Raw genomic sequence first — 12,007 nt, forward strand, 5'->3', positions numbered from 1 at the left:
GCTGATAATATTATTAATTTTACCTAATATGTAAGATAGGAGAATTTTAATTTTTATAAAATTGGTAATTTTTATACCCCATTAAGTTATATGAATAATTTTTTTGATTTTGTTTTAAAATATACAATAAAGTATTATGATAAAACAATATATACACATAACAGCGAATATCTTGTAGAAAGTCCTTCTAACGGCAGAACTCCTGCTGAAATTTGTAACTTATATTACAATGTTTATATTACATTTTTGGAGTAAATAACTATTACAAATATATTAACATATATTTATTGTTGAAGATGATCTCTACACCAGGATCTTTTAGGCGGCGAGGAAAGTTATCTGGGTATATGAGTAAGGACAGATTTTAAAAACCCAGCACAGGGGGGTCGTGGCATAATGATATCTGACAGTGATTAAAATCACTATAAAAAAAAAAACGCTTCGATGCAAATCTTTAGATAGTGTTTAATTTTAAAAAATTGGTGGATTATTCCAAAAGCTTCATAAACTGCTAGTTCCTTATTAATATCCTGATTAAGATAAAGTATGTCGAATAAAAAAGGGATTATTAAAAAATAGTATTTCCCATAAAAAAATTATATTGATCAATACACTTTTCAATAAGTTATAGCANTTTCCCATAAAAAAATTATATTGATCAATACTGTTTCAATAAGTTATAGCATTATAGAGTTAAAAATGCAAAAAATAAAATTGAGATTTTTCACACAATAATAGCATTTGGTAGCCATTTTCACCGTGAAGACAAAATAAAGTCCGAAATTTTTTTTTTACATAATAAAGTATATTACATTAGCTTTAATTTAATATATATAGAAAAGTGTCAGACTTTTCGGAACACTTTCAAAAGTTAAGTTGAAAAAGTTAATTTTTTGTGAAAAAGTTGTCATTTTGAATCCCCTTCTGTAGGCAGGTAAAAAGTCAGATTTATAAAAAAAAATATACCAAATGATAGGTAAAGACATCATGCATATACAAAAAAAAGAATTATATTGATCTATAAATCTTTCAAAAAGTTATAGCATTATAAAGTTAAAAATATAAAAAAGAATTTTTTTACAAAAATCGTATTTTTTTTATTAAGTTTAATGTCTGTTTTCACCATGAAGATAAAATAAAGTCCGAAATTTTTTTTTACTATTATAAAGTATATTACATTAGCTTTAATTTAAGATATATATAAAAGTGTCAGACTTTTCGGAACACTTTCAAAAGTTTAGTTGAAAAAGTTCTACTTTCTATATGCATTTTTATGTTTTGAATCCCCCCTGTATTTAGGGAAATGGTCCGATTTAAAAAAACAGTATGTCGAATGAAAGATGAATATAAATACTACTTCTCATGAAAAAATTGTATTGATCCATATATTTTTCAAAAAGTTATAGCATAATAAAGTTAAAAATGGAAAATACAAAATCGAAAATTTTCACACAAAAATAGCATTCGGTAGCCATTTTCACCGTGAAGATAAGATAAAGTCCGAAATTTTTTTTTTGCATAATAAAGAACATTACATTAGCTTTAATTTAAGATATATATAAATGTGTCAGACCTTCCGGAACATTTTCAAAATTTAAGTTAAAAAAATTAATTTTTTGTGAAAAAGTTGTCATTTTAAATCCCCTCTTGTGGGTTGGTAAAAGGTTAAATTTATAAAAAAAATATATCAAATAATAGGTAAAGACATTATGCATCTATTAAAAATAAAATTATATTGATTTGTTCAATTTTGAAAAAGTTATGGCACTTGTAAGTAAAAAAAATTGAAAAAATTTCGAAAATTAGCGATTTTTAAATTTGTATTTTTTTTTGGAGGTTTTCCCCATTTACGGGAACGAGGGAATNTTTTTTTTTTGGAGGTTTCCCCCATTTACGGGGAACGAGGGAATTTTTTTCAATTTTTAAGGGTAATGTCTTCGACTAGATACGATTTGTGATCTTTTGTCGTATCATTGAAAGAAATCGGTCGGTGAGAGCTGAGAAAAAGTGGTAACAGACAAAAGAAAAAAATTAAATAAATAAACACATCATGATAAAATTAATACCTTCACAGCTTATTAGCTTCGCATCGAAGCTAATAAGAGGGATTGAATGATTTTGGAGATTGTTGTGAAAGAGTTTGTATCGAGAGGTAGTAGTTTGTTTAACAATAAGAAGGTGGAGGTCTCTATGAATTGTTTCGTTTGATATATAAGATAGGACGTTAAATATTCGATTGGTAATTAAAATCGGTTCAGTGAGGCTAAGAATTTTTATGGATAGACATAAAAAAACGCACACCATCACAAGAATAATACCTTCATAGCTTCACATAAAAACTAAAAAATTTAATCAAAAAGATTTAAAAAAACTCCATAATTAAGTGAATTAAAAAAATTAATTATAATTGTAAATGTACATTGTTAAAGTCTAAAGAAACCCAAATCATGTTATTAGTAATGCACGTTACAAATTTGAAATCGGCGCAAAAATTGGTTTAAAGAAGTATATTTTTGATGAAAATTGCTTGTAGACCAAAAAATGTATTCATAAGTAACAATTCATTTATAAAAAGTATTGCATCACGATCTTCAAATTTTATGAATGTTTTCCATAATAGTAACAACTCCTTTATAATTTTTTATAATTTCTCCATACAAATTACAACACTATATCATTAAATATCAATTTCACACTACAATTAATTTCTATAATAAATATTTTATATATATTAAATCCAACTAAACAAAAAGATAAATCCAGACATATCTGTTTGCTACAACATACAACAAAATAAAAAATAAAAATAAAAAAAATTTATTTCTCTAATAACTACGAATTTTGATCGCATTAATCTGATTGTTGTGTCTAATTATCAAGAATAATTTTCTTTACAAATTTCCATTAAAAAATAGGTTTTCAAAAAAAGTGGATTTATCTGGTTATTTCCTCAATTAGCTTAAAATTAGCTTTGAAAGTTCCTTTTTAGGTTCGATGCGAAGCTGAGAAGGTATTAATTTTACTATGATGTGTTTAATTATTTATTTATTTTTTGTGTCTGTTACCATTTTTTCTCAGCTCTCACAGAACCATCAAAAGATCACAAATCGTATCTAGTCGAAGAAATTATCCTCAAAAATTGAACAAATTTCCCTCATTCCTCGTAAACGGGGGAAATCTCCTAAAAAAATACAAATTTAAAAATCGCTAATTTTCGAAATTTTTTTTACTTAAAACTACCATGACTTTTTCAAAATTGAACAAATCAATATAATTTTATTTTTAATAGATGCATAATGTCTTTACCTATTACTTGATATATTTTTTTATAAAATTGACCCTTTAACATCCCACAGGGTGGGATTCAAAGTGACAACTTTGAGATTTGCATCAAAGCATTTTTTATGATAGTGATTTTAATCACTGTCAGATATTATCTATGCTGGACCCAACTATGCCACGACCACACTGTGCCACCACCCCACTGTGCTGGGTTGGGTTTTTTAAATTTGTTATTAATAACATAAACTTTTTGTTACAATGTTATCCATAAATTTTAAATTAATGATTTATTTTAATAATCTGTTTTCATTTAATTATTATTTTTTTTTTATAATAAAAATGCTTTGAACTTAGTCTAATTATTATTTACAAAAAAAAAACCAAAGTAATATCAGTTGGATAAATATTTATTGGGTATGATTTAACTTAGTAAATAATACAAGTGTTATAGACAATTTATTTTTTTAAATTACTATGCATCTTTCATGAGGTGTTTCACAAGAAAATTTAAATTTCTTCCACCATCCCTTATGCTAAAGACTTGTATCAACTTCATATTTTCAAATGGCAACCCTATTTTTTTTTTATGCCATTAGATTGAGTTTAATAAAAAAAATATTTTATAAAAGAAATATTTTATTTAATATTAAGCGCTCCACGGCTCTTTAAAATTTAGAGTTTATTAAGATAAAATCATAACAGACTGGAACGTTATAGGTCGTAAATCGATAAGCGCTACCAGTTATAAGTAATAGACATTTGAGTTGTCAAAGTAAATCGGTAGCTCTTATCGCTACATAAAATAATAATGTGACTGTGTAAAAAAAGTTACTGCTTTTTTTCTTCAAATATCGTAAATGTTAAAGTAGAGGATCTTATTTAAAATTCATAATTTTTAATTTTTTTTTTTTCTAAACATTTATTTCCTTTATAACGAACAAAATAATATATAAAAATAAAACGGGTTGCCATTTGAAAATGTGATGTTGATACAAGTTTTAAGTATAAAGAATGATGATAGAAATTTAATTTTTCTTGTAAAACAGCTCATCAAAGATCCATAATGATTAAAAAAAAAAAATTGTTTATAACACTAGTATTTTTAAAGATATTACGTGAAACATTGTTAGCCAATCACCCCGTATAAGAAAAATTTATCATTTAAAAAATATATATATTTTATACAGAAATATTCTTTTGTTTTACTTCTATGTCATTGGTTTTTTGACGTAAACATTGTTCTTTTTTTTAAATTAAAATTGGCCCTATTACAAATAAAAGTTGTTATTTATTTTTTATATGGCTATAGAACTATTTATAGGAAATATGAATTTTTTTTAGAATAGTGTAAACTTAATTAATTTGATTAAGTGTTATAAAATGTGAATCATAAAAAAATAACAAGTTAAGATTTGTTTCATTTTTTGAAATTTTAATGAAATGATTTATGTTCATGTTTTTGTATACATATCGTTCTAGATGTAATTTAAAAAAAATAATTTTACATTAAAACTCGAGTATTTGAAAAACATGTTTTTAAATACATAAGATTTAATTTATAGCCTTTGATAGACAAATATCTTAAATTAATTACGACAAATGAGAATTATTTCACAATATGCAACACAGTGATTTAAGTTTATTTTAAGCTACACATTAGCTTAAATTTATGGGGGTTAAAGGCTATAAGTCAATATTAATAAATTTTTGGAAAATCATTTTTTTTTTTTTCAAACAGTTTGATATAATAGCTGATTATGATAATGCAATAACATGTTTTAACGCATAACGTTATTTTAATCGTTAATATCAAAGAATATGTTTATCAATTAATATTAAACATTTAATTCTTAGTTAAATTAATTTAGTATTTAGCTTCAACCCCTTTGGATTAAGAAATAAATAGCTTTATAAAATAGAGATTGATTTTTTAATAATCAGTAAATAAATTAATATTGAAATTAATGTTAACACATTGAAACTAAAAAACATTTTAATGTCATGTTTAATTGCAGTAAAATTAATTTCTATAATTAAATGTATTTATTCAAATGTTTAAATTGTGTCAAATATTATTGTCTCGCGTGTTCGATGAGAAAAATAACTTTTTTTTCATAAAAATACATTGTACTTTTCATAGTCAATTTTAATTTATTCGTTTATTAAAACGTTTAGAATTTTCTTTTTTTATTTAGTTAACCTAGCATTAATAAAATTATTTAAAGTCTATAGCAGCATATTTTTCTATAATAAATAATAAGCTGTTAAACAGAATAAAAAAATATTTGCGTTTCTCTAACACTGAATCTAATCAAATTGGGATTTCAGCTTTAAAAAATTCCCCTTGTCTAAATTCTATATACGCCTATATTATAATAATTCAAACAAAAATAAAAATATGGCGTTGAATTAAAAATACATTTTATTGGGAATAAAGATTAAAATTAAATTTTTATTTTGTTAATTGTTGTAAATATCAATTTTTTTCTAAGGACAAATTATTCCCAAGCGTATATATTAATAGGTTAAAGTTAATAATTATATAATTAAGGTTAACGGGGAATCTATTATTTTAGTTTTAATATTAAATAAAAAATAATCTAAATACAATTTTAACTGGTCGATAACAAGATTTGTATAATTAATTTTTGAGATATTAGCATTTTAAAATTCAGAAAATGTGAGGAGCGATATAATGTTTAGCGAAATTATATATTCACCATAACATACAGATAATAATTCTTCTACGTTACAAATCCCTTTCGGCTATAACTAAAAATTAAAACTTAATAAGTAATAATACAATTAGTTTCGTGCTAACTGTCATTGGCACCTCTATTTAATATATATTTTAACAAAATACGTATTATGCCAAAAAAAATTTTTAATATTTTTAGCGCTCCTCAAATGTGTGGCGCCAAGGACATTTGTCTCTGTTGTCTCCATTAGTACGATCCTGAATACAATATTGGTTTAAACTAAATAGTAAATAAATAATAATAAGTATCCTTTGAACTTTCATAGTTACCTCTAAAATATACCTTTACAAACAATTTTTCCTTACAATTAACTTGATATTTACAATAATTTTCAAAAAATAAATAATTTTTAATCTGTATATTTCTATGAAAAAATCATTATTAAACGAAAAAAGGGGTGCAATATACTTAATAAATCAACTGTGTATACATGATGATCCGTTTATCATAAACCACTCGATTATTCTCAAAATAAATAAAATATTGGAAAAATATTTTTGATATAATTATATTTTTTGATTTATCAGCTAATAATTACTTTTTAGTATCATCTCTTATAACTTAAAGGGGTGCTATTTTTTTTTTTTTAATAGCAACATACATATTTAACTAGCTTGTAAAACAGAAAATAATCCAATTAAGAAAATAACAGGTCGATAACAACTTTTGGACCAACACTTAAGATGTTCTTTTCATTCTTAGACCTAAGCGGGACGAAAAGTCATTAATTTAAATGAATAATGAATTCTGAAATACTAGTATAAATTTCTTTTTTTTAAATTTTCGTTTAAAGTAAAGGTCAAAAATGTTTAAAAAAACCATTTTGAAAAAAAAGTATTTTTTACTTGTTAGTAACGATCGTTTTTATCTCGATCAAATATCAAGGCCACGTGTTAAAGCGTTTGCTATTTATTGCTGATTGAAGTATAGATATTGTTATACTATGATTATCTTAATTTAAAGATCTTTCGTTGTCATTTTTTTCAACAAGTTAAAATATTTTTTAATTTTAAATAAAGGTCAAAGATATTAAAAAAAAAATTTTTTTTCATCTGTTACTTGTGTTGTGTTAATCAAATAGAGTATTTTTTGGGCCGTTTTGGAAATTAAAAAGCACAATACTGAAAATTATTCTATTTTACCCCAGTATTATTTCATACATAGATATTGTAGTACAATTATTCTAGATTTTAAAAATATAATTTTTTTTTGTGGCGGAGAAAAGTAACTGTGCATAAGTCTAATAAGATTATACCAATTCTTAATTTTTTTATTTTTACAATTAACTTTTCCTTTATTTCGATTTTTAGTATTGAATTGTTTAAGTTATTTATAGTATAATTCGTTTCTGAATTAACAAATATGTTTTGCACAACGATGGAAAATTTAATTATATTCTTTCTGTAAAAATTGTTTATTGATGATATGTAAGGATCACTCGATAATGCGTCAAATCTTCATTAATGATTTTATTATTTAAATGATCATACGTGCAAGTACTCGTCAACATGTATAAGATTACACTTCTCTCAGAGCAACATTTAGATAAGTTACACTATAAAACTATTATTAAATAATACTTTTTAGAGTGTAAATTTTAAATAAATTTCTAAAATGTATAAACAAATTTACAAAATACAATTTAACAATAACACACTAATAATTAAAATTCATAGTGACAAGAAATAATATTTTCATCTATATATTTGACTACAATAATACAAAACATTGAAAGATTCAAAAACATTAAATTTTAATTTTGGACAAAACGGAGATTGCACCTTAATAAATAAATACTAAAAACCAAGTAAATTATTTGGGTAAATTTGTGTAGACTTTTAACTAAAATATAATTGTATTTTATGATGGTTGAGTCGTGAACAGCTGATATACGCCAATACTAAGTTGTCAATTTACCATGTTTAGGTGGGATGACCTCAGAAGAAGCCGTTGCCAGTACCTTTTAAACTAGGAATAGATGATTTTTGAACGATGCAACGATCATCGCGATGATAGAAACAATTTACACAAATCCATTAAAGACTGAACACGCAAGAAAAAGACTTTCTGATTAGATTAAATTAAGATAATTTTATTAAATAAAAAACAATTGAAGTTAATAAGGGACAAATAATTGAATGAATAGAATGGTAACCTATTCTAGAATTAAAGGGAACACAGAAGTTAAAAAACGTATAATATTACTAAAAATTTACACCTACAACTTTTACTTATGAGAATGGATAGATCGCAGATCCATGCGATCGACTATCGTCAAACATTTTGTATCACAATTATAGCCAACTGAATGTTGTCTCAAGCTGACGAACTATTTATTTGTACTTAGGTCATAACTTTGAATTTTTAGTGTAATTTTATTTTTTTATTAGATATAAACATTTAAAGTTACAAATTTTTGAGTTACTATACATATATAATACACAAGGAATTACAAATATAGGTAGCTAATTGGTTTTTATGACATTGCTGTCACAGTCACGGATTGTTTATTTATCCATTATGACTATCAATAGATATACTTTCTGTATTGCCAGTTAGTGTATATATAAACGCACAATAATGTGCTTTACTGCCATTGATAATAAATTCTGTGTACTTACGAATATCAATGTCATAAAATGCCAATAAGCTACCTATATTTGTAATTCCTTGTATATTATACATGTATATTAACTCAAAAATTTGAAACTCTAAATGTTTATATCTGATCAATAAGTCTTAGGGACAGCACCTTCTCATTTTTATTATTGAATTTAAACCATCCTATTACCTGGTTTATTTAACTAGAACTTAAAATATTTAACGCCGTTTTATCACATATAAGCAACTTATTAAACATTTAACAGTTCACAATTTTAATTCTATGGTCATTATTCTATCAAAACTATACGTATACCTTAAGATTTGTTTAACTATATTTAGACATTGACCGCTAAATTTTAAAAATTAATCAGTATATATATTTCGAGTTATTTTTATAAAATCTGAACGTTTTCTATCATTACTCTCAAAAAACTAGAAACTTAATTTTTTTATTATTTCGTTGTATTAAATTGCCAGACAGAGATAATTGATGTTTACATTTAAACATGCTAGATTGGACGTGATTATTTTTTTCAAAATAAAGTATAGTATATAAGTATTAATATATGTTACATATAAAGTTGTTAAATAACAAATAAAAATACATAATTTTGAATAGTTAAGTAGAAAAGTTCAACTTTTTATATGCGTGTTTTAAGTATTAAACCTTTATGTATAAAAAAATGGTCCATATTATCGAAATAAGTATGTTGGATGAAAGAAACTTGTATAAAGTCTTTATAAAAATAATTGTATTGAATTAAACATTTTTAAAATAATTACAGAAACACGAAGTTAAAAATATAAAATATAGAATCAATAATTTTAACATGACTATACAAAAAATTTGAACACTGGCTTTATCTTCGAAACAGATATCAAAGTTCAAGAAAAAAATACAATTTTTGTGTAAAAATCGCATAATTTAGAAAATTGTGAACTGTTAAATGTTTAATAAGTTACCTATATGTGATAGAACGGCGTTAAGTATTTAAAGTTCTAATTAAATAAACCAGGTAATAGGATGGCATAAATTCAATAATAAAGGTAATTATGTGATGTCCCTAAGACTTATTGATTTTGGAACGCTTGTATTAAAGTAGTTGTATCATCAAACAATAATAACTTACCTGTTACTATAGTTCATTGAGAAACGTTTACATTATTTTAACAGTGCCCTTTATTTGTTGAAGAATGATGGCAAATTTAGTAGTAATTTATGTAATCGTTTTTTTGTAATGAAGAATATTTTGTTTGTCTATTTTTACACTGACATAGTTCTAATTATAATTATAAAAATAAAGATTATTATTATTGTAACTGTAAATGAGTACTAGTGAACTCTGATGGTTGAACACGGTAGTTATAATTACAGTTATTCTGTAACCTTATAAGAGGAGCCCCTTATTGATGACAGATTCTTTTCAGTGTGTAACTAGGTATTTATGTGAGCATTGTGTGATACAACATTTAAGTGGGATGACTCTGTGTGGTATACTCACTATCATTTCAGTGTTTGATGCTACTGTTGTTTTAATTGTTACTATTTGACATTGTATTACAATCTCCTTTCTGTATTTTATACTTTGTATACATTTAGTTTTAGTATGATAATTAGTATAGAAGCATGATGTATGATAAACGGGAAATGGGCTGCGTGCAGAACACAAAAACCTAAATATTACCTTTAGGTATTATAGAATTAATGATAAACAGTAATAGTATTATACAGTTTTGTGTATATTTAAGAAGAAAAGCCTATCTGTTCTGCGTGCAAAATAATTTGTTTTACACTATTGTCGCCTATTTGATTTTTTTAATAATCTCTGCCATGCAAAGCTTCCACGAATTTTAGCAATAGTGTTTTTTTTTTTGCACAGATATATAATATGTTTTATTATATATCTGTGTTTTTGATGATATTGCCCTATTAGGATTCGTTATCATAAAATTTAACATGAGCTTATGAATTAAAATTAAAATCGATATAAATTAAGTTAATTAGAAAAATATAAAAAAAGCTATAAGGTTATAATACATTATTTCTTAAATATTTAGGTGTACATATTGAATTTGAGACATTATAAGTTAAATATTCATGTTTAAAAGTAGTTTGAAGCGTTGATCATGAGCGTTGTTAATTATTCACTAAATAGATTTTTAGTAAGACCGGTATGACAACTTTTAATTGGTACTAGATTTTGACATAACTAGAGTATCCAATATTAGGTATGTAAATGCTGTATGGTATATAATATATTAAGACACAAAAAGTTATAATTATTATATTTTAAGTAATCTACTTTTACATATTTTAAAATTATATTTACTTCGATGTCTTGAACTCTATATTATATACAATAATATGAAAATATATATCTTTTGGGATTTGAAACTATTTAATTTGGCTATGCTAACACATAAATATTGGCGGTATATATAGGAGAATTTAAACTAATGTTAGGCTAAAATAAGTAAAAGTCAATGAGTGTTTTGTTACTGAAAAGTATAAGAGTAAATAAGGCGTCGTTAAAATATTACAGTTAACTATATTTAAAAAAAATCATCAATCATCCATTTCAATTACTATGTTAGATTATCTCCGAATCTAATTGGATGCAATGAACATCACAATTATCAATGCCTGTAAATATAATGATAATATAATTTATTGATTGGATCAATATAGTTTTTACAACGTTATTTTTAGGTCAATGATATTTGAAAATAATACATCATGCCAAAAATGTTAATAAAAAGTATATTGTATTTTTGAGTATGTAAAAAATATTTTTTATACAAGTATCAATTAGTTTTTCTTAAAAAAATATAGATCATGATCTTGTATATCTAAAATATCGAACATAATTTTGTATGCAAGACAAATGTATGTTGTGGTGATTTATATTTTGTTCTGCGATGCATTATTTTATATACTAAAAAATTATTCACTTAATGAGAATGCCATACTTTTTTCATTTTTATTTTTTTAATTCAAATTAAATCAGTTACGTGTACATTTTTGTGAACTCATGTATTACTTTTACTTATACTAATCACACATTGTGTAATTTACAGCATATACAATGGTTATTTTCTTTCAATAATTAATCATTGCTCCTTGACAAGAATAATCTTCTTTTGAAAAATCCAGTTGGGTAGCTCTACGTGTTATGTTTTTAATATCAAAGGTAATCATAGTTTCATTTATTCTTTTTCACTTTAAATTATGAGTACTTTTTTTGTATAATTATTGAATTTAAGTATAAATTGTATCGGTAAAAATAGCGTAATTCTAAAACCTAAAATACTATTTTAAATAAGTGAGATTTATTGCTGTTCTATCTTCAATGAGATTTTAT

This window comes from Daktulosphaira vitifoliae, unplaced genomic scaffold, assembly GCF_025091365.1.
Source record: "Daktulosphaira vitifoliae isolate Bord-2020 unplaced genomic scaffold, ASM2509136v1 Scaffold_3, whole genome shotgun sequence".
Classification (NCBI taxonomy): Eukaryota; Metazoa; Arthropoda; class Insecta; order Hemiptera; family Phylloxeridae; genus Daktulosphaira; species Daktulosphaira vitifoliae.